General features: G+C 48.4%; 1 protein-coding gene and 1 pseudogene across 13 annotated transcripts in view; one reads left to right on the top strand and one right to left on the bottom strand.

Annotated features, from left to right (window-relative positions):
• DAB2IP (DAB2 interacting protein) overlaps positions 1-24,564 on the top strand; it is a 210,505-nt gene that overhangs the window by 76,654 nt on the left and 109,287 nt on the right. The gene's annotated exons all lie outside the window — the stretch shown is intronic.
• On the bottom strand, positions 14,264-20,365 carry LOC138438061 (large ribosomal subunit protein uL30 pseudogene; annotated as a pseudogene).

Genomic DNA, 24,564 nt, shown 5'->3' with positions numbered 1-24,564 from the left:
TAAAGAGTCTGCCTGCAATGCTGGAGACCTGAGTTCGATCCCTGGGTTGAGAAGATCCCCTGGAAAAGGAAATGGCAACCCACTCTGATATTCTTGCCTGGAAAATTGCATAGATGAAGGAGCCTGGTGGGCTACAGTCCATGGGGTGGCAAAGTCAGACATGACCGAGTAACTAACTTTACTTTACTTTATTATGGGTGGAATTCATCCTGGGGTGGCAGAAGGCATGCATTGGATAGAGGGGATAGTGGGGAACAGCAGTTGGGGCCTGATTACAGGCCCTTGAGCAACGTGGAATCATGGGTGGGAGCAGGGGAACTGCCTGGCAGGGTAGTGGAGCTACCCGGCTGGGGGACAAACCTGCCTCCAGTAAACTCCCAGATCCCTGACTATGCCTCCAGGACCACCTCACCCCCTGAGGATAGCACCCCCACCCAGGTGGGAACTCTTGCTGGGGGAGCCATCCTGAGGCCTTGAGCTCATTCTTTGTGACCTCAGGCCTCAACCTCCCGTTCTGTGGGGTGGCAGGGGGGTGTTGGTCCCATGGTGGTGACATCATCAGGTCCCCAAGCATCCCAGCCCTGATCTGGCCCTTCCTTCACACCCATTCCGGCATCTGCCACCAGCAAGGAAGGACAATGACAGAGAACTCGTGTGTTTGTTCAGAAACAGGAAAGAACAGGGAAGAGTCGGCAGGTGATGAGGACCCAGCTGGGCCTGGCCAGGGGAAGGGTTGACCCAGACTGGCACCCATCTGCCCACTGCCCCCACTGTCTCTCTGGAGTGGCTGGCAGGGAGCTCCCTGCAGGCTCAAGAGGAAGACTTTGTCTCTGGCGGGGCTGCCAGTGAGGGACAGTGTCTGCAGCCCCCATGGTGTGACCACAGCAGGGCACGAAGTGAGGTTCCCCCCTTCACTGGCCCTGAATCCTCAGGAGAGGCAATGTGAATCTGTTGGTGGGGCTGGGGCACGAAGTTTGATGATGGCCGGAGGCCGGGTGGAAATGGTGACGCTGGCGTGGCGAGGGTCATCTGGCCACTTTACCCTGGGCCTTGTGGCTCAGCCCCCTTGAAGGCTGGGTGTGACCCATGAATTTGAGGGGGTCCTGCCACCCAAAGTGTGTCACGAAGCCAGGGTACCTTCCCACCTACTCCCACCAAGGTCAAGATAAGCTTTGTCTGTCTGAGCTACTTGTACCCCCGGGAAAACTTGCATTTCCCTCCTGCGTGAATAAAGTTCGCCCATTCATTAAGCTAGCAAGCATGACTTGAGCACCTACTATGTGCTGGGAATGAGGCCACATGAGGAGGAATTGACAGGCTCCTGGCCCTTGAAAAGCTCCCAGTTGGTTGGGGAGGCTGACTTGTTGAGCTGCCATGGGGCACTGAGTCCTTTTTGGGGCACAGGGCAGCGGGTCATGGGAAATGAGCTCAGATCAGCCATGAGCTAGTTGTGTAACTAGGCACATCCCAGGGCCTTAGTTTCCCCATCTGTCAGTTGGGGCTAATCCTGTCCTGTTGCCTCCACGTGTCAGGAGACCTCTTGGAGTGCCCATCCCTGTACTCAGGGGAGGTTCTTTTCTTTATGTCTTCATCTGAGTTTTTCCAGGCATCCAGACACATGCCAGGCCCTGCCTGGGCGCTGTAGTCTTGGCCTGTGTTTTCTCCTTAGATGGTCAGTTCCTTTGCCACGCCCCCACACACCCCATGGCATGGCACCATGCCTTGGTTGCTGTGTGCTTCTCCTCCCCTCCACCTGGGGGGTCTTTCCTGCTAAGCTATGCTGGAGTCAGTGAGAGGGGCCTCGGAGGGGGCTCCCAGGAGTGCCCCAGCACCCCCCGAGGAATGCAGACAGGAGGACCTCACAAAGGTGCCCAGGAGGACTGGGGCTGATCCCCTGAGGTGGTGGTCCCCTTCCAGGACTTAGAAGTTGGCAGCTGAGTGATCCAACTTCTGGGTTCCAGAGGGAGGCACAGAGGGGCAGTATGGGACCCCAGTAAGGTGGCAGTGTGGTTGGGGGGGGGGGGTTGCTGGTTTGAAGAATCTGCTTCCTAACTGGGAGCAATGATTAGAGAGGTGCCTGAGTGCCACCAGAGGGAAAGATGGGTGCTGGGACCACTCCTAGGGGCCCTGGCTTCAGGGAGACCTACTGAGAGGCCACTGGGCAGCGTGTGGGCCCTGAGGGCTGGGCAAGCCTGAGAACAGCCCTGGTGGGGGCTGCTTGTACCTTGTGGTCCCCTCGGTCTTTGAATGTCCAGACAAGGGCCCTCGACTTGGCTGAGACCGCTGAGATTGTGCAGATACCCTTTCCTCCTTGTTTCTCCCTTTGTTCCTGCTGAGACACCATCCCTCCTTTGAAGGGATCGGCCCCAGCTTCCTCAGGCCCTCCTCACCTGTACATGCCCCAGGTCCTAGGAGCTTCACTCCTCCTCATGACAGGTAATAAAGTTCCAATGAATTCTGTCTGCTGAATGCCTGCTCCATGTTGACAGTGGGCTTAACTCGGTCATTTGCCTTATTTAATGCTCATAACAGCACTGTGGGATGGATACTGGCATTATTCTCATGTTTTAGGTGAGGAAACCGTGTCCCAGAGAGTGGGAGCCTTGTCCACCTTCAGGCAGCTCAGAAAGTGTGGAGCCCAGCTGTGCCTCACTGCACATTCTGAGCTTGTGAACACACCCCCTTGTTCCTCCGTAGGCAGATCCTTCTGAGGTCAGGCCTCAGTTTTGATAAGGCCACCACCTCCTCCTCCTATCTGATTTGCATAGTCAACAACTCTACTGGGTGTTCACGGCCATCCTGGCCATAATTCAGGAGGGAGGCAGGGGAGTGACCCACTGGCATCTGTGTGTGTGTGGGGGGTCAGTCTTTCTGGTCGGGCTCTCTCTGTGCCTTGGATGACTCAGGCCATTCCCCAGGCCCAGTCTCTTCCCCTGTCCCCACCCCTGCTCCCATTCATGCCTGCCAACCATGTCCTTTCCTTGGGCAGGTCACAGGTCTTACAGCCTCCACCCTGTTTTTCCACCAAGTTCCTTTGTGCTCAGGGCTTAGCATTTCTTGAGGTGAGGTCCCTGGAGACAGGCAGGTAGTTTGAGGCCCACTTCCCCAAGCTGTCTAGGTTCTTGAGGGAGGTCAGAGGCCTCAGTGCATCCACTGGAATGTCAGCCTCTTGGTCGTTGTGTTTCTGGCCCATCCTCCTCACCTCTAATAATAATGAAGAAAATAGCTTCCTTTTCCCCACCGACCATCTGCCAGGTCTGGTGCTAAGAGCTTCACCTGACCTTCTCCTTTTAACTTCCCAACCCTCCTAGAGGTTGGGGTCATCACCATCACTTCCCTTTGCCAGGTAAGGAAACGATCTCAGGGTTTGGAGGAAGAGGCCAGGTGCAAACTAAGGCCCCTGGCCTCCCAAGCTCATGCTTAGAAGCAGACTTCAGCTGGTCAGGTTGGAGCTCTGATTGCCAGGCCCCCTGTCTGTCTCGGTGCGTTTGGTACTTCCTGAGACCTGGTGACACAGGCCTGGCCCCAGAGCCTGCTTTGCTTAGCTGCTGATGGGGGAGGTTGGAGGGATTGATCCTGGCCATCTCTTGCAGCTCCGGCCCTAACTGTTCCCCATGACCCCTGTGGAAACTGAGGCTCAGAGAACCGAGGCCCCTTGCCTGAGGTTATGTAAAGATGTTAACGTGATCTATGTCTGAAATCCACACTCCTTTGCATCCTATTTCGGTATTGATTTTGTTGCTTAACATTGGCACGGATAGGGAACTACCTTGGGGGTAGGGGTCAAGTGGTTAAGACTCTGTGCTTCCAATGCCGGGGTTGCAGGTGAAATCCCCATTTAGAGAACTAAGATCCTGCATGCTGGGCAGTGCAGCCACAACATTAAAATAAATTTAAAAATTAAAAAAAAAAAAAAAGATTAGCCTAGATGGAGACACTGAGGCAGCTGGGTCTTCTTGATGGGGGGGGAAGAGGGATTGAATTCCTGTGTAACTTGACACAAACGTGCTCACGTCCTGAACCTCATACGTGTTATGCTTTGAAATGACATGTAGCCTTTTGGCTATTTTTAAAAGAAAAGCAATGGCTGTGATATTTCCCCTGCACCTTCCTCTTGAGGCCACTTGGTTAAATGTCAGGAAAGGGAGAGTATTTCCTGGTCAGGAACATTCAGAGCTTGCTGGGAGCTGAAGTTTTGTTTTCTGTTAAGGAGGTGTTTGGGGAGTCAGTTCCTGGTCTCCCCCCCGTCCCACCCCCGCCTGCCTGCCTTTTCTCTGGGAAGGTTGTGTTTGACAGTTGCTGGGAGGAAGGTTTTGAGAGGGAACAGCGGAGATGCCCGCGCGTGGAGTGGCAGGGTGGTTATTTTTAGCCGTCCCCATCCAGTAGAGGCATTTCAGCGTTTGTTCAATATTTAATTATCCATCTGAAACTGGCCCACGTGGCCTTGAGTTTGGAAGCGGTTCTCTGTGCTGTGGTTTCCTCTGATTGCATAAATAAGGAAGCGAGGGGAATCTCAATAGCCCTCCAAATAATACGAATGAAAAAAAAATTAAAAAAGAGTAGACTCTGTGCTTAGGAAAGGATGGGCTTGGTTCCGCAGTCTAGACAGACCACCTGTACGTTAGCAGAAAAGCTGAGCCCGTGAGGACGCCGACCACGTCCTTGGAAACGCAGCCGTGCTTGGTCTCTGAATCCCAGACTCCACAGCTGCCCGGGTTTTTATTTGGGATGGGTTCTCCCCCCGCCTCTACTGGGTTCCTGTGTTGACTTTGACAGCTGCCAGGTACCCGAGAGGAGGTTTAGGGATTTTGGTTTTGGAAGTCTTGTTAGCTTTTATTTCCCTTCTTTCTTCTCCCTGACAGGCAGGAGAGCTGTGTCGGCATCTGGGCTGTGTTTTTTCTTTCTTCTTGGCCCTTAGAGGTGATGTGTTGACACGGCTGTGAAATGGAAAAGGCAGAGCCCAGGGAGGAAGGTGTGGGGGTGTGAGGCCTTGCCCGCTCCCCTGGGACTCTGGTGGGTGAGGGGAACAGAGGGGAGAGGGAGAAAGCGGTGCCAGAGGGAGCCAGGCAGACAACGATGGGCCTCTTTTTGGTGTCCTTTGGCTTGGGGGTTTGTAGAACTTGGATTTAGAGGTTGGAAATCAATAAACCACCAATCTGGGCTGGTCTTAGGGAAGAGGTGTTTGTTGTTTTTCCTTTTTTAAATCCATTTATATCTCTATCCTAGGGCTTCCCTGGTGGTTCAGCTGGTAAAGAATCCGCCTGCAATGCAGGAGATCCCAGTTCGATTCCTGGGCCGGGAAGATCCCCTGGAGAAAGGGATAGGATACCCACTCCAGTGTTCTTGGGCTTCCCTGGTGGCTCAGCTGGTAAAGAATCTGCCTGCATTGGAGGAGACCTGGATTCGATCCCTGGGTGGGGAAGATCCCCTAGAGAAGGGAACCGCTATCCACTCCAGTATTCTGGCCTGGAGAATTCCATGGACTATACAGTCCATGGGGTCTCAAAGAGTTGGAGATGACTGAGCAACTTTCACTTTCACTTTTCACTTATATCTCTATCCTGGGGACTGGGTTTGGCTCAGGAGTATGGCCAGGGTGGGAGTGCTCCTGAGTGCACCGTAGTACCGTGTGACCTCTGGGCTCAGAAGTACTTTGAACAAGTAGATGGGAAGCGACATAGAGTATCGTTAGAGGCTGGGTGAGTTGTCGTTATCTGTTCATTCAAAGCCTGAGGGGTTAATCGTAGCTCTGTTAGGGCTGATTTAGAAATAAAATGTGATGCCTGTGGGGATCGGAACCATCCAGATGGTTCCTTGGCATTCTCTCCCCCGCCCCAGAGGCTGCTACAAGTGTTACTTGTACTTGTTCAGAGCAGCAGAGCTTTAGTGAGCCACCTACTGTTTGCAAGCCCTGTGCCAGGGGCTGCCATAAAAGCGTACAGTCAGCCCCCACCCACAGGAAGCCGGGCCTAAGGGGAAGGTGGTCCAGCAAATGGGTTAGCAGATGGTGGAACTGGAAGGGCAAGCGGGGCCTTGAATGGTGAGCCAAGAGGTTGGAACTCCCCCCTGGCAGGCCAGAGGGACTGAGAGGGAGAATTCTGGGAATAACAGTCATTATAATAGCACCAGCTTTCCCTTTTCGAGTACTCGGTGCAGGTGTCCGCTTCTAAGCTCTTCTTGTGCAGTATTTCATTAAGTCCTCATTCTCACAGATAATCTTTGAAAAAATTTTTTGCTTGCTTATTTATTTTTGGCTGCGCTGGGTCTTTGTTGCTGCTTGTGGGCTTTCTCTAGTGGCTAGTGAGGGCTACTCTTCGTTGCTGCGTGCAGGCTTCTCACTGTGGTGGCTTCTCTTGCAGAGCTCTAGGTGCTTGGGCTTCAGTGCTTGCAGCCCAGGGGCTCAGTAGTTGCGGCTCTCGGGCTCTCGAGCAGGGCCTCAGTGGCTTGTGGCACACCGGCTTAGCTGTCCAGTAGCACGTGGAATTTTCTCGAACCAGGGACCGAACCCATGTCCCCTGCACTGGCAGACAGATTCTTCTCCACTGTGCCACCAGAGAAGTCCTTTCTCACAGATGATCTTATCAGCCTATGTTGCAGCTGAGAAAACTGATGGTGCGTTAAGTGACTTGGTCGGCATCACCCAGCTACTGAGTGGCCGAGTCCTTGATGTTTCACTCTCATTGTACTTACCAGAGCTGCAATTTAGGAAAATGGTTTTAAGCCCCCAGCAAGCTAGACTGATGTGACTGGGGAGCAGGGAGGTGGGAAGAGTGGAAATCAGATGTGTCAGCCATCCTGGTGCGAGAGGCATGGGTCTGAGCTGGGAGAGAGAGCTCAGGGGCCATGCTCACAGAGAGAATGATGGGGGCTGGTGGTGAGATAGGCCTGGGCAAGTGGGGTGGCTTGGAGGAGGGAAAGGGGCCTCCAGAGTGGGGAGCGTGGCTAACAGGCCTGCTCTGATTCTTGATGCTGCAAGGGTGGGAGAGGGATACTGGACTGCAGTCGGGGGGTGCTTTGGGGAGCGTCTTCAGGAGAGTGATAGATAAAGTACTGGAGGCTACAGGGGGTCGAAAAGTTGGGGGTGGGGGTGGTGGGCAGAACTGGACATTGCTGGAGAAGTTGGGTGGATCTGGAGATCTGAGAGAAGCCTAGGTTTGCCATTAACTGTCTGGATAGTCACCGTTCCACCTGGTGTCTAGGAACCAGTTCAGAGCTGCGTGTTTAGCAGCAAGCTGGTTGGGGGCCTGTGTGCCCTCCCTCAGTAGCAGCAACCTCTGAGTCCTCCTGGGATGGGACCCTGGGCTTCCCAGGACCCAGGATACAGCCCTCTGGTCCCACACCCAGAAGCAGAGCCGTCCAAAGAGGGAGGGGCCAGTTTAAGGAGTGGGGGGCATGGGCTGGGGGCTGTGATGTTGTGGAAGAGGCTCCTGGGTCACCGATAGTCCCCAGGGGCGAACCCCGGCTATGGGCCAAACTCCTCTGTCTCCTTTTTAAAGAATATAAAGTTTATGTCAGTGTTTTGGAGCTTCCCAGGTGGTGCTAGAAGTAAAGAAACCACCTGCCAATGCAGGAGACATAAGAGACCTGGGTTCCATCCCTGGGTTGGGAAGATCCTCTGGAGGAGAGCATGGCAACCCACTCCAGTATTCTTGCCTGGAGAATCCCATGGACAGAGAGGAGCTTGACAGGCTGCAGTCCATAGTGTCGCATGGAGTTAGACAGGACTGAAGCAACTTAGCACGCACATACATGCATGTCAATGTTTTATCACTTTCCCCTCAACCCCTAGGATTACAAAAGTAATAAAGAAATACCCATTATAGAAGAGAAGAAAATTTAAAAAATCAACTTTAATTCCAGCATCCAGTGATAAGCTCTGGGAGAATTTGGAAGGTTATTTCCAGGCTTTTTCCTTTTTTGAATTTTTGGAAAATTCTAAAATATTTGAAAGTATAGAAAATCATATTGCAGACACCCATGCACTCACCTCAGACTAAGTGAATGTTAACATTGCCATGATTGTGTCTCTTCTTTTTTCCCTCTTTTTCTTAGAAATAAAATGATTCACGTACAGCAGGGGATCAGCAAAGCACAGCTAAGAGGCCAGATCCCACCTGTTTTTATATGGCCCACCACCTGTTTTTGTATGACCTGTGAGCTAAGAATAGCATTTACATTTTTTCAAGGGTTGGGACAAAAATCAAAAGAGGAATAATGTTTTGTAATGTGAACATTATAGGAAATTCAAGTCTTCCCTGTCTGTAAGTAAAGTTTGTTGGAACACCACCATGCTCACTCATATTGTCTGTGGCTCTTTTCACATTACCTTGGCAGAATTAAATAGTTGAGACAAATCTAGCCCTTTATGAAAAAAAAAAAATTTTGCTGACCCTTGAGATATAGCTAAAGCCTCCTACACTCTCCCCAGGAATAATCAGCCTCCTCAAGGCAATGCCTGTCCTGCCCACATGTGCTATTATGCTTTTACTACATTTGCAAATGCGTCCAAATGTGTAGTACTGCACTGTGGGTTTTAAAAATGGGGAGAGAGAAATTATACATGGTGGAGGAGAGGGAACACTTGTTTCCACGCTGGGACTTCCTTTAGTGTTAAGTGTTAGTCACTCAGTCGTGTCTGCCTCTTTGCAACCCCACGAACTGTAGCCCACCAGGTTCTTCTGTCTGTGGGATTTCCCAGGCAAGAATACTTGAGTGAGTAGCCATTCCCTTCTCCAGGGGATCTTGTTGACCCAGGAATTGAACCTGGGTCTCCTACATTGCAGGTGGATTCTTTACCAGTTGAGCCACCAGGGAAGCCTTTCCTATTCTGAATTCCAGCCACCTGGAGTAAATGCCAGCTCTCTTGTCTGGCCAGGAATAGGCCCTGTGGCTACAGACATGAAGGAGAAAACTTTGGAGTGAAAATGGAAAGGCGACAGTCAGGCTAAAGTTCTCAGAAATCCTCAGAAAGGAGCCCAAAGAGACTCAAGGACTCCTTGGTTTGTGTCTTTTACCTGGTAAACATCTGAGAAAGGATAGAACAAGCCCTTTTATATTTCAAAAATGGAATAATCACCAGTCACCAGTTAAACTCAAATATGATGTTATAAAAACCAGATCCATATCTCTTATACTAAAACCATCGGGTAGAGTTTGTTGATACCTACTTTGGTACCTCTATTGATATTTACATTTGTGGGATGTAGTGCTCTAAATAAATGTGTATATTTAGTATCTCGGAAGCTGCTTTTGGGGATGTTTTTTATTTTATACTATTTGGTCTGGGTCAGCCTGGATTAAGAGAGAGGAATTACTTGTATGTCCTCTATTTATACTTGTGTACAATAAATTTGTTACATAATAGTTTACCCTACAGTTAAAATGAAATACATGGTTTATTAGCATCAGACAGGACTGAGTGACTGGACTGAACTGAACAGAACTGAACTGAACTGAACTGAACTGAATGGTCTATTTGATAATTAAATATATGGCCATGTACTGAAAAAAAGAAGGCTCAGGGAGGAGAAAAACCTTCAGGCCAGGTAATTCATCCTTGGAAAAGTGAAAGTGTTAGTTGTTCAGTTATGCCGACTATTTGCGACCCCAGGGACTGTAGCCCTCCAGGCTCTTCTGTGCATGGAATTCACCAGCCAAGAATATGGAAGTGGGTAGCCATATTCCTGACCCAGGGATTGAACCAGCATCTTCTGCATTGCGGATTCTTTACCAGCTGAGCCACCAGGGAAGCCAAATTCATCCTTTTGGAAGGCCGGGGATACTTTGAAAGTGAGGCACGTGTCAGGATGAGGAATAGGAAGTTCAGTTCTGTTCAGTCATTCAGTCGTGTCTGACTTTTTGTGACCCCATGGGCCACACACCAGGGCTCCCTGTCCATCACTCCCGGAGTTTACTTAAACTCATATCCATTGAGTTGGGGATACCATCCAACTATCTCACCCTCTGTCATCCCCTTCTCCCACCTTCAATCTTTCCCAGCATCAGGGTCTTTTCCAATGAGTTAGCTCTTCGCATCAGGTGGCCAAAGTATTGGAGTCTCAGCTTCAACATCAGTCCTTCCAATGAATATTCAGGACTGATTTCCTTTGGGATGGACTGGTTGGATCTCCTTGCAGTCCAAGGGACTCTCAAGAGTCTTCTCCAACACCGCAGTTCAAAAGCTTCAGTTCTTTAGCACTCAGCTTTCTTTATAGTCCAACTCTTACCTCCAAACATGACTACTGGAAAAACCATAGCCTTGACTAGATGGACCTTTGTTGGCAAAGTAGTGTCTCTGCTTTTTAATATGCTGTCTAGATTGGTCATAACTTTTCTTCCAAGGAGTAAGCGTCTTTTAATTTCATGGCTGCAGTCACCATCTTCAGTGATTTTGGAGCCCCCCAAAATAAAGTCAGGCACGTGTTTCAACTGTTTCCCCATCTATTTGCCATGAAGTGATGGGACCAGATGCCATGATCTTCGTTTTCTGAACGTATGAATAGGAATAGGAAGTATGGATGGTCAAAGGCAGTTGTTGAGGGATTCAAGTTAGAGGGACATAGAGAAGAGCTGGTGACAGTGTCTACAGATGCTGAAAACTTTGCAGCACTTACCCTGGACTGTTATTTATGAGGCCAACCAGGGGCTAGGGAGTGAACACTGGTACTGTCCTTTCAGAGAGGACATACGCAGGATCTTGGAACACAACTTGGGGTAGGGAGGGGGGGCGCATCTTCTAGGCGCTTCCCTCCCGTCTCCTGAGCACCTGCAGCCTGATCTCTCCATGTCTCCTCTGAGGAGCTCTCGGGCCCCCACCAAATGCTATATGTTGAGGATTCCTGGGGCAGGAGGTGCAGTGGACCCCAGCTCCCACAGTCACCTCCATGCCTTTCTCCCAGCAAACCCCATCTCTGCAACAGTGGGCAGCCTCCACTGACTCTGAACCACGCCTTGAACTTGAAGACAACTTGAACTCTGATCCCAATCCATTTGGAGAAAACAGGCTCCTGCAGTTCCATAGACTGGTGACTCCTTCCCTTCCCCACACCCAACATTGCAGAACCAAGTGTGCAGCCAAGCAAGGCATCCTTCATCTCTTCCTGCCATGGGTAGCGGGGCTGAGGTGGCACCTGGAGATGGAGAGAGTGGCCTGGGGCAGGGGGGACACTCAGCCTCCTGGAGGACTTGGAACCCATTTTCCCACCCTGGGGCGGTCCTTTGATTCAGAGATCACCAGGCTAGAATCTTGCCTTCCTCATTTCCTAGCTGTGTGGTCACGGCCCTTTCCATCGATGTTGCTGAACTTCAGTTTCTTCCTGTTAAAGTTGGAGCTGATGTTTCCTACCTGGACTCAGTGTGAGGATAAAAATACACATTGGGCGCAGTCCTCATTTCTCTTAGATCTGTTTCTCCACATTTCCTGATGGTCCATTTTTATTACCTACAAATACAGTAAATCCCCTAGATATGAATCTTTAAGTTGCAAGCTTTCATAGATGTGAACGTTCCCCTGTGTGCCAGCTGTTGTACTGTACTACTATACTATTCAAGGTGCTGTACTGTAAGATTAAAAATGCTTAGTTTTTTTGTGTTTGTTTTTAATGTATTATTTGTGTGAGAAGTACTATCAACCTGCTATAGTGCAGTACTATATGGCTAATTGTGCTAGCTGTATACCTAGGCTAACTTTACTGGACTTATGAACCAGAAATTGTTCACATGTGGGGGACTTACTGTAGCCAATTGTTCTGCTGCTAAATCTGTCGAAAAAACTATCTTTTCCACCATCAATTTACCTTTGTACTTTTTTCCAAAAATCGACTGACCGTCTATATGTGGGACTATTTCTGGACTCTTTATTCTGTTCCATTGATCTATATATCAGTCCTTGTGCTAACGTCATACTCTCTTGATTACTTTAGTTATATTTGCAGACTATAAAGTATCTCTTGAAACCCTGTAATAGAAGCCCCCAACCTGTTTCTAGTTTCTCCAGATTGCTTGGCTCTTCTAGGTCCTTTGCTTTGCCATCTAAATTTAAAATTGAGTGCCTTTAAAATGCCTCCTAGGATTTTGATCAGGATTGCATTGAATCTGTACATCAGTTTGGGGAGAAATGCCATCTCAACAAGACAGAGTCTTCCAATTCTTGAAGGTGGTGTATTTCTCCATTTATTTAGATTTTCTTTACTGTCTCTCAGCAATATTTTTTTTAGTTATGTCTTACATTTGTTTTTGTTAAATTTATTCCGAAGTGTTTTTGATCCTCTTTTAATTACTGTGAAGGGTGGGGATTTTACCTTACTTGCCGACTAGCTACTTAGCCTCGTAGAGTTTCCTGGGTGCTGGCAGAAGGCAGAGGACTCGTGGGCCAGAGACAAAGGACTCTACGATTCATGGCCTGTAGCGTGAGCCTGATGTTTGCATCGATCTTCGTTCCCTCCAGTTTTGTAGGGCAGTCACACGTGTTTTTGTAGAACATAAAACAATGCTGCTCTTTTGTTTTTCCAAATCGTAACTTCATGTACCTTATAGGACCTGAGGTACAATCTGTGAGTCAACTGTTCCTCAAGCTAAAAATTATATAAAGAGCTGAGATTCAGTTTGCGTTAGTATTAAATCCTTAAATTAGACATTTGGAGATCATTTATTTATTGAAGAACAGTTGATTTACAGCATTGTGTTGGTTTCTACTGTACAGCAGAGTGATTCAGTTATGCTTATATACCTATTCCTTTTCATATTCTTTTCCATTATGGTTTATTACTGAAGCTGAATTTAGATCCCTGTGTTATACAGTTGTTTTGTTGCTCAGTCGTGTCTGACTCTTTGCAAGCCCATGGACTGTAGCCCACCAGGCTCCTCTGTCCATGGGATTGTCCAGGCAAGAATGCTAGAGTGGGTTGCCATTTCCTTCTCCAGGGGATCTTCCCGACCCAGGGATTAAACCGGCGTCTCCAGTGTCTCCTGCCGTCTCCAGCATCTCCTGCCTTGGCAGGCAGATTCTTTGCTACTAGCTGCACCTGATCCATAATCACGTCTTTGAAGTTCCCTTGCCATTGTAGTAACATATTCGTGGGTACTGGGATCAGGACATGGGCTCTTTGGGGGCCATGGGTACTCCTGAAGGCAGTACCCTCTAAGGACTACCTTTCTTCCTTCTCCCAAACATGGATGGCCAAAGCTGGAACTGGAAAAAGCGTGTAGGAGACCTACCAATATATCAATACAGTATTTTGGCAAACTCATTGTTCACTTGGCTAACTGTTAATAGCAGATAAGAACAGTACAGACGTGCTTCATTCACACACGCACACACACACACAGTGGCATCTACTGGACTGCTGTATCTGGAAGATTCTAACCATCTGAGGGTTCCATGATCTGCTGCCATGATGACCTTACCTTTGTCTTTTCCTGCAGCTCATCCGGCCACTCCTGCAGTGGGAGAAAGTGGGGGCTGGGACACCAGTTCATTGGCAGCTCTGGGCTTCAGTTCAGTTCAGTTCAGTTGCTCAGTCATGTCCGATTCTCTGCGACCCCATGGACTGCAGCACACCAGGCCTCCCTGTCCATCACCATCTCCCAGAGCTTGCTCAAACTCATGTCCATCGAGTTGGTGATGCCATCCAACCATCTCACCCTCTGTCGTCCCCTTCTCCTCCTGCCTTCAATCTTTCTCAGTATCAGGGTCTTTTCCAATGAGTCAGTTCTTCACATCGGGTGGCCAAAGTATTGGAATTTCAGCTTCAGCATCAGTCCTTCCAATGAATATTCAGGACTGATTTCCTTTAGAATGGACTGATTGGATCTCCTTGCCATCCAAGGGACTCTCAAGAGTCTTCTCCATCACCACAGTTCAAAAGCATTGATTCTTCGGCGCTCAGCTTTCTTTATAGTCCAGCTCTTACATCCATACATGACTACTGGAAAAACCATAGCTTTGACTAGACAGACCTTTGTTGGCAAAGTAATGTCTCTGCTTTTTAATATGCTGTCTAGGTTGGTCATAGCTTTTCTACCAGGGAGCAAGCGTCTTTTAATTTCATGGCTTAGGGAACTTCATTTCCTCACCCACGAGATTTTTTCTAAACCTATTTTTTGGACTTTCCTGATCCACTTTCTCTACCTGGTCCTTTGGGCTACTGTTGATTTTGATGTCATTTGTTTTGTTTTCTGATTTTTTTTTCTTACTTCTTTTCCTTTTTTACAGTTTGTACTGAATCATTATGCTATCTATTTCTTTTTTTTTTTTACATTTCAATTTGTTTCAATTGTTTATTAACCAGAACACAAAAATAATCCTGGTAGATACCTTAGTTCATCCTTCTAATAGGCCTGTTGATCTGGTCTTCCCTGTTGCCAGCATCTCCACCTTCTACAAAATGGGTGGTCTTTTTCTTCATTCCACCTCGTGGAGAAGACAATTTAAAGGGCCACAGGAAGTTGTTTGCTTCTTTGAAACGTTTTCCAACGGTATAGATCTCATGAATCAGATCCTCCATGCAGATGATTCCATATTTCCCAAGAGATCGAGCAATCAATGCATTGTCTGTCAGGGCAATTCGCTTTTTGTTGATTTTGCTATAACCACGCTTGTAGATCAGTTCATTTACAGACTTCAGATTTGGGTACCCCCATGCAATGTATGGCTCCACAATTCTCAGCATATTAATTGATGCCTTGTTGAGCTTCACAAAGGTGCCGTTGAAGATCTGCCGGAGGCGAAGGAGCTGCAGCACCTTTCGAACCTTTGGGCTCACACCGTTGATACCTCTGATCCTGATGACAAACGCCAATTTGGGTTCCGCGGGTACATAGAAGTTGCCGGCTTTTCGTGCCATCCTAGCCATTCAAATTTCAGTTCTGTACATCTGCCTGTATTCCTTGTGGTAATGCTTAGCTTTTTCATAGATAAGCTTCCTCCTTGCCTTTCGAAGCATCTTTTGGGCAAACTTCTTTCTCAGTCGCTTGATCTTAAGCTCTGCGAAATTCTTCCGCTTTTTCTTAAGGGTTTCTGGCACAGCAGGAACCTTCTTTTTCTTCTCTTCTGCAACCTCCATGGTTCCAGCCGGGAAAGAGCTATCTATTTCAATTTTAATTTAATATTAAGTTTTGGAAGGCTGAATTAACTCTTCATTTGGTAAATGATACTGCTGTAGCCCATCTTATTCTCCAAAGAGAATCTCTGACCAAGTTTTATGATACTGTTTATGACAGTTTTCTATGTAAGTGCACACGCATACAAACAGACAGTAAAACAGCATATTAGCTTAATCACGTAGATGGCAAATGTATTTCAGTCTAGAGTCCATGGTAAACCTTTGCAGTGGTGTTTACATTTCTGTGCCTCTCGCCTCTAGATTGCTGACCACTCTCTCTACTCAAGTGACACCGGATATGAATACATTTCAGTAGTTAGTTTCTCGGGATGGAAAATCTCAATTGTTTAGACAGATATGATTCCATGTGTTTCAAATAGGCTATTTATTAACTTTTTATTTTGAAAATTTTTCAGACGTATAGGCAGTTACAGAACCGGAACAGAGAGGCATCCTTTTACCCGGTTTCCCCTGATAGTTACATCTCTTGTAAATGACACAATGCCCTCCAGCCGAAGACCCGCCAAGAACACACCTCCAGCCGCACAAGTCGGGTTTATTATTTATTGCAGCGGTGGAGCACACGTGCTGCGGGGAACCACAAGGCCTCTCAATCAGATTGTGGTAGAGAGAAACCACTCTAAGATTTGGGCTTTGATTGGGTGAGCTGGGGGACGTCTAACGGAAGTGAGATTCACTCTTGACTGGCTGCTCTCAGAAAGCAGGGGCGAATCTGGGGGGAGGGGTTCTCAGATCTTATCTCCAAGGAGAGGAAGCAGCACTGAGATAAAGCTGTCATGGGTAAAGAGGCAGCAGACACTCGTTTTCACCAGGGTGGAGGGATGTTTAGTGTTTTGGGTGGCACGGTGACCGGGCTTTTGACAGCTGCTTAGACAAAATGATCAAGTGGCCTTGTTTTGCCTCATCTTATCACGGTAGGCTTGTCTGAGGTCGGTATCCTGTGAGGCTGTTTATATGTGGAAGGAGAGTAACGCAACAGAGCTGTGAGTGCCAGGTCAGCTTCTGAGTGTCAGTGCCCTCTTTGCCTCTTCTCTTTCATCTTTCGTGTGTGGTGGTGCCATGCATGTATACAACTCTACCATTTTAGCATATTTGCTAACATATGTACCATTTAGCATATTTAGCATGCTGATTTGTGCAGTCACCTTTGCAGTCAAGACACAAGACAAGTTATAGCCACCTACCTGCCCCCTAGCATCCCTCACCCCTGGAGGGGTAAGGGATGGAAGGGATGGACAACCACCAACCTGTTTTGCATCTGTGTGACTTTACCACCTTGAGAATGCCATATATATGAGATCCTGCATCATGTGACCTTTTAAAAAAATTATTTATTTTTTAAATCGAAGGATTACAGAATTTTGTTGTTTTCTGTCAAACCTCAACATGAATCACCCATAGGTATACATACATCCCCGATCATGCGACCTTTGGAGGCTGGCCTTTTTGGCCTTTTTCAGCAAGCACGACGCCTTGGAGATCTTTCCAAGTTGTTATGTATTTCAGTAGTGCTGAGTAGTACTTTCTTTGCTGAGTAATATTCTGTGGCGTGCGTATTAGTTTCCCATTGCAGCCATAACAGGTTAAAACTTGTTATAACAGCTTAAACAACACAGATTTGTAATCTCACAGTTCTGTAGGTCAGAAGTCTGGCATGAGCCTTGAAGGACTAAAATCAGGTATTAGCAGGCTTTGTTGCTTTCTGAAGGCTCTAGGGAAAACTCCATCTCATTGCCCATTCCTTGTTGGCAGAAGTCAGTTTCCTGTGGTTGTAGGACTGAGGTTCCTATTTTCTTGCCAGCTGTCAGCTGAGAGATGTTCCCAGTTTCCAAACAGAGGTTACCCATGTTTTTTGGCTCATGGCTCACTTCTTGCATTATTCCTTCAAATCATTCCGGTCTCTTTTTTCATCATCGAATCCCTCAGACCCATCCTTCTGCCTTCCTCTTCCACATTTAAGATTATCCCTGTGTGGATAATCCAGTATGCATGCCCATCTCCAAGTCCTTAACCTTAATCGCATATGCAGAGTTCCTTTTGCCATATCAAGTAACATATTCACAGATTCTTGGACTTGGGGGGGAACATTATTCTGCTTCACACATTGTGGGTGTACCACAGTTTAACCATTCACCTGTTGAAACATGTTTTATTTCCAGTTTTAGGCTATTACGTATAAAGCTGTTGTGAACATTCTTGTAGAAAAAAAAGCATGAGTGGATTGTACTCTGTTTGCTGTTTGCAATTTACTCTTTTCACTCAACCACATGTTTCTGAGCATGATTCATGCTGATCTTATAGAACTGGGTCCTTTGTTGGGGTTCCTTGTGTTCCATTTGGACATTGTCCCTTGGAGTCCTAGCCCTATTCCACTGAATGACTGCAGTCATCCCCTGGGGCATCCATTCCCCTGTTGGTGGACATTTAGGTTGCTTCCCACATTCTGCTACTACCAACAGTGCTGTAGTAGACATCTCTGTGCAGGTCTCCTTGTGCGAGGCTGAAGCATTTTTCTGGACCGTACATGTAGGAGTGGAATTTCTGGTCCCAGAGTATATATGTATGTGTCAGTTTCAACCGGCGCTTTTCTAATTGTTCTCAAATTCTTTTCCTTCTACCAGCAGGGATGAAAGAGTTCCTTACAACCCTGTCAACATTTGGGGTCATCGTTCTTTTTCATTTTTTGCCTCTCTGAAAGCTGTGAAATGGCATCTGCTTGTGTCAATTTGCATTTTCCTGATCACTGTTGAGGTCCAGCACACACACACACCCCCACCTCACACCTCCTCTTTTTAACATGCTGACTTCTTTTCTCTCGCTGCGGGTGTTAGAGGTTGCTGCCTCGACCTGTTTTTAAACATTAAGGTCTGGGCAACCCAACAACTGAAATTTGGTGTCTTGTCTGAAATTACAGGATGTTCCTCAGGCTTCCGTGTTTCCATGGGAACAAGTAACAGTCATCCTTCATGATTAGGAGGTATCCATGGCAACCAAGCCAGCAGCATTTGAATGAAACCAATTTTATTTATTTATTTAGCAAACACATGAAGGTTAAAATGTGTTTCTCCAACTGTGGCTTCCAAGAGTAGGGAGGCAGCCTGGTCTGCCTGGTGAAATAGAATCTTTTGACCTCCTAGTGGAAAGGAGATGCAGGATCAGCTGGTCTTGTGACCTAATTTTGTAGACCGAGAGTCGGAGAGGTCATGTGGAGGTCGTACAGTGAGTCTGAGCCAAGGGGAAAAGCCTGAATCAGTTCTCTGAGGTTTGGAGGTGGGCAGTGTGGAACTAGGCGGTAGACCAGTTCTCCCTTCCTGGGGTCTGTCCCTGAGGATGCCACCTTTATCCTGCAAGATGTCAGCAAACTCACCCAACGTCTCCAACGTCCTGCTTGTACCAGCTATGCTATTTAGAGGTGGAGGGCATGGGCCCAAGCCTCCTAGTGTCTGCTTCCTTAAATTAGAAAGGACTTGGTACTCAGTCATAGGCCAAAGTCAGCTGTGATTTTAGAGGCAGAGTTAGAACTCAGAGGTCTGCTTTCTGCCTTCTTTGTCAGTGTAAAATAAAGAGCAGGTTTTTTTCTTTTTCTTTCTTTCTTTCTGTTTTTTTGGGTGGTGGTGGTAGGGAATAGAGGGACTCACTGCTCTTACTCCCTGACCCACTGGTTTGATGATAAGCCATGAATTCAGGGATGGATAGGGGCTAGCCTAGAGTCACACAGCAGAGTCAAGGTTAAATCCCGTCTCCTAGTCCTGGCCCCATGTTTCAGGCATCCTCAGCCTTTCCTGAGCCCCTAAGTGTAGGTTTGGTAGGGACAGTTTCAGCATATACTCTTGCTTCTTACCTGGAGAAACTTTAGAAGAAGTCATTTTTGCCTCTCAGAGCCTCAGTTTATTCATCTGGAGAATGAAGCTTCCCAAAGCTAAGTTGTTATGTGGGGATTACATTTGAAGGGGTCTCAGTGGGGGCAGTATTGCCCATAAGTGAACAAAAAAATGGATTCTTGGAAGGAGATGTGAAAAAAATCTCACTCTTTTTCTATATAAAGCCTAATATACATGTAGGCATTATATGTATATAAAAAAGAAGCAAGAGAATTCCAGAAAAACATCTGCCTCATAGACTGCACTAAATCCTTTGACTGTGCATCACAACAAACTGTGGAAAATTCTTAAAGAGATGGGAATACCAGACCACCTGACCTGCTTCCTGAGAAACCTGTTTGCAAGTCATGAAGCAACAGTTAGAACAGGACGTGGAACAGCAGGCTATGCAGAGTACATCATGTGAAATGCCGGGCTGGATGAAGAACAAGCTGGCATCAAGAGAGCTGGGAGAAAATACCATAACCTCAGATATGCAGATGACACCACCCTTATGGCTGAAAGCAAATAACTAAAGAGCCTCTTGATGAAAGTGAAAGAAGAGAGTGAAAAAGTTGGCTTAAAACTCATTGTTCAAAAACTAAGATCATGGCATCTGATCCCATCACTTCATGGCAAATAGATGGGGAGACAATGGAAACAGTGACAGACTCTATTTTCCTGGGCTCCAAAATCACTGCAGATGGTGACTGCAGCCATGAAATTAAGACACTTAATCCTTGGAAGAAAAGCTATGACAAACCTAGATAGCATATTAAAAAGCAGAGACATTTCTTTGTCAACAAAGGTCCATCTAGTCAAAGCTATAGTTTTTCCAGTAGTCATGTATGGATATGAGAATTGGACCATAAAGAAGGCTGAGTACTGAAGAATTGAAGGTTTTCAACTGTGGTGTTGGGAAAAACTCCTGAGAGTTCCTTGGACTGCAAGGAGATCCAACCAGTCAATCCTAAAGAAAATCAGTCCTGAATATTCATCGGAAGGTCTTATGCTGAAGCTGAAGCCCCAGTCCTTTGGCCACCTGATGTGAAGAACTGACTCATTGGAAAAGGCCCTGATGCTGGGAAAGATTGAAGGCAGGAGGAGAATGGGATGACAGAGGATGAGATGGTTGGATGGCATCACCCTCTCAGTGGACATGAGTTTGAACAAGCTTTGGGAGATGGTGAAAAACAGGGACACCTGGCATACTGCAGTCCATGGGGTCACAAAGAGTCAGACATGACTGAGAGACTGAACAACATTACATGTAGGACAAAAAGATACTTTTACTGTATATCTATGGTATTAGAATTTTGTTGAGGGAGAAACTCGGAAGTTAAAAAGACTCCTTAGAGGGAGTCTTAGGGAATAAAAGGTAAAGAAACACTGGTCTGTACCCCTACAATCCATGTGGTTATTATTACTAACTTTGTGTTTGGAGCTTGTGTTGGCTGCTGGCTCAGAGTGGGGTGCTGTTTGGAGTGTCAGGCCAGGAGAGAGCGTGGCCTAGCCGAGACTCTCCCCCTATGGTTCAATGTGATCCCTGGGCACATCACAGTTTCCCATCTGTGTGTAAAGGCGTCCCACCAGGTCCATGGGTGGGGCCTGCTTCTCAGGCAGCTGAGATCCGCCTGGTGGATCCATGGGTGTCCAGCAGGAAGCAGATGGTGCTTACACTAGGATGATTTGAGGTGTGGGCAGGTGCAAGGAACCGTGGAGAGGAGTGCAGGACCCCAGAGCTAGTAGCAGCTGGGGCTGGAAGGAGGGGAGGAGAGCATGGTTACTGAGAGGTGAGAACTCAGGAGACTGGGTCATCCTGATGGTAGTCTGGACCTTCAGTGGTGGGAGGTGGCCAGCCCAGGTGACCCCCCTCCCTCCCCTGATCTCCCACCAGGGCTCCCCATTGGGCAATCCCCATGGTAGCCAGGGGCTTCCCTGCTGGTTCAGCAGGCAAATAATCTGCCTGCAATGCAGGAAATGAAGGAGACTTGGTTTCAGTCCCTGGGTCAGGAAGATCCCCTGGAGGAGGGCATGGCAACCCACTCCAGTATTCTTGCCTAGAGAATTCCATGGACAGAGGAGCCTGGAGGGCTATAATCCATGAGGCTGCAAAGAGTCAGACACGACTGAAGTGACTGAGCTTGCACATGTGCATGTAAGTCAGAGGGCCCAGACCTGGGCTGGTGTGGTCTGCATGGGTCAGCCCCCTGGAGCAGAGGTGGGGTGAAAGATGCAGAATGGAACTGGGGCCAAGCGGAAGCTGCCCAGAAAGGTACCCATGCGCCTTGTCCTTTGGAGTGCAGGAGAGGGCATGGACTGCTGCCCTGTCATGCCCTGCAGCCCTCGCTCTGTGCTGGGTTCCTACCTTCTGATGCAGATAGGGTACAGCCTGGGCTTTGTTTGCTTAGGTTTGGGTTTATTGGAACAAAAATCAATTTGAATTGTGCAGTGCCAAACTGGAAGTGGTTAGAAATGCTCCCAAGGCATCTGAATTGAAGTTTACGGCTACTTTGGGAGCACCCATAAGGGTCTTTGCTGTCTGTTTACTGTGTTAGGAGCTAGTGGGTAAGTTCCCTTCCTCTGGTTTCAGCTTCCTCATTTGTAAAATGGGTGGTTGGACCAAGCAACCTCTGGGCACTTCCTAGCTCAGACCCAGCAGGCAAGGATGGTGTTCTGCAGAGGTTGTGGGGATATCAGGCTTGATCTTGGAGGAGAGGCAGCCTCGCCAGGCTCTTTGAGTCCCACCAGTGCCTTCTGAGGGCTCACCTACCTGGGAAGGAGCAGTGAAGTCGTGGTCAAGCGTATGTGTGTGTGTGTCAGGGAGAGAGGGCACATCCTCAAAGGCTTCTGAAGGCCGAGGGCAGTGCCTCACATGTGGGTTGGACACTGTGGTTAGTCTGGGAGGACCCCCGGGCAGAGGTGACGAGAGGCACTAGGGATGAGGGGAGAGATGAAGGCAGACGGTGCGGGGGCACAGCAAGAGATTTCCTGGGGAAATCTACAGGGAGAAGGGGTCTTTCCTAGAGTGTGACTAGCAGACATGGGCGGGGGAGCGGAGGTGAGTGAGGAAGGGAGGTTCTAAGTAGGACGCACCATGAGGGAAGCAGAAAGGCCCTAAATCATGGCAGCCAATGGGCCGGAGTGGAAGCCTCTCTAGCAGAGGGGGCCCAGGCCTGCCTGTTGGGCAGCGGGGCCTGAACCCGTCCCCATTGGTGGCCCACTTCCTCCAGTTCCAAAATGGTTTGCCAGGCTTGCCCACCAGCCAGAGCTCAGCACTGGCCCGCCCTAGTGGAGTGCAGGCTCAGCTCTGTCTTTCCACACTCCTGAGGGCCCCTGTCCCAGCCGGCTGCACGGAGAGACTGAACTGGAAGGCGTAGCACGGCCCCTGATAGCCCGATCTGCCTTGTGGAAAAGTCTGCCCCTCATCTGTCCTGTGTGTATGCACGTCCACATGAGCACGTGTACTGGGGCTGGGCCTGAGCGAGTACGCGCTTGAGTGTCTACGTGGATGCGAATGTGCGTGTGTGTGTTTACTGGGTGTGCGCCTCTGACTCTGCACCCGGTGTGTTCCCAGGGAACCGGGGAAATCTCCGCCCTGTCCTTTTTCTTCTGAGTCAACAGGTCTTTCCCAGGCACTCCCCACGCTCCAGACTCCAGGAAGGGTGCTGGGGGTGTAGAGATGCAGCCAGCTTAGGCGTGGGCATCAGGAATTCCACCAGCAAGCAGAAGACACACACACACACACACACACACACACACACACAGGAGTTCCACCAGCAAGCAGAGGACACACACACACACACAGGAGTTCCACTAGCAAGCAGAGGAAACACACACACACACACACACACACACACACACACACACAGGAGTTCCACCAGCAAGCAGAGGAAACACGCACACACACACACACAGGAGTTCCACCAGCAAGCAGAGGACACACACACACACAGGAGTTCCACTAGCAAGCAGAGGAGACACACACACACACACACACACACACACACACACACATGAGTTCCACCAGCAAGCAGAGGACACACACACACACAGGAGTTCCACTAGCAAGCAGAGGAAACACACACACACACACACACACACACATGAGTTCCACCAGCAAGCAGAGGAAACACACACACACACACACACACAGGAGTTTCACCAGCAAGCAGAGGAAACACACACACACACACACACACACACACATAGGAGTTCCACCAGCAAGCAGAGGACACACACACACTCATGAGTTCCACTAGCAAGCAGAGGAGACACACACACACACACACACACACACACAGGAGTTCCACCAGCAAGCAGAGGACACACACACACACACAGGAGTTCCACTAGCAAGCAGAGGAAACACACACACACACACAGGAGTTCCACCAGCAAGCAGAGGAAACACACACACACACACACACACAGGAGTTCCACCAGCAAGCAGAGGACACACACACACACAGGAGTTCCACTAGCAAGCAGAGGAGACACACACACACACACACACACACACACATGAGTTCCACCAGCAAGCAGAGGAAACACACACACACACACACACACACACACACAGGAGTTTCACCAGCAAGCAGAGGAGACACACACACACACACACACACACACGATTTTCACCAGCAAACAAAGGAGACACACACACACACATACATGTTGTGTGCAAAGTGACAGCATTGATAGGCTGCCCCAGCCTGGCTGTTGCTATAGAAGCCAAAAGGGCTCCTGTAAGAGCTAGGCGCGGAGGAGGTTACCGGGTTTCCTCCAGGGCATACTGAACAGGACGGGCTGGGAGGAAGAGGAAGGGGGCTTCTGTGGGGGCCGTAGCTGGAGCAGTGGAAAAGAGATGGCCAGTGCCAAGTCTGGCTGGGGGAACTGGGGCGGGTGAAGTGGCCAGGTGGACTGACCTGGTTGTTGAAACAGGCATGCTGAGGCTGAGGCTCCAAGTGTTGAATGAGCTGTCACCATTTAAAAATCAGAATATTTTATATTAAAGTAAAAAACCAGATTTCCGCATCCTCTTGAATCTTGGGAAGCTTTGGCTGCACTGAGCCCCCCCATTGCTATGTCAAAATCACCAGCTGGAGTTGAGCAGCTGGCCGCTACCCTTGACCTTGCTGCCTGCCTGGCCCTTGCACTCCTCTCAAGTTTAAAGCCTCAAGAAGAGAAGGTACCGATTGGAAGCCAGAGATCAGAGTCTCATGTTTGAAGGAACTGCTTGTATACCTCCAGCAACAGGGAGCTCATTATCACATATCACAAGACGTGTGTCTTGAAGTGGGAGTTTTAGGAGATCTTTTTTTAAAAATCGTAGTACATATATAGGAAAGATATACATGGAATTTGCCATTTTAGTCATTTTTAAGTGTATAGCTCAGTGGTATTAAGTATGTTTACAACATCATGCCACCATCACCATAGTCCGTTTCTAAATGTTTCCCATTACTCCAAAGAGAAACTGTACCATTAAGCAACAAATCCCCGTGCCCCCTTACCCCCAGCCCCTGGTAACGTCTAATCAGCTTTCCTTCTCTAAGAATTTGCCTATTTGGGGTATTTTA

The sequence above is a fragment of the Ovis canadensis genome, chromosome 3 (genome assembly GCF_042477335.2).
Source record: "Ovis canadensis isolate MfBH-ARS-UI-01 breed Bighorn chromosome 3, ARS-UI_OviCan_v2, whole genome shotgun sequence".
NCBI classification, from domain to species: Eukaryota; Metazoa; Chordata; class Mammalia; order Artiodactyla; family Bovidae; genus Ovis; species Ovis canadensis.
This window is presented reverse-complemented; position numbering and strand designations above follow the sequence as displayed.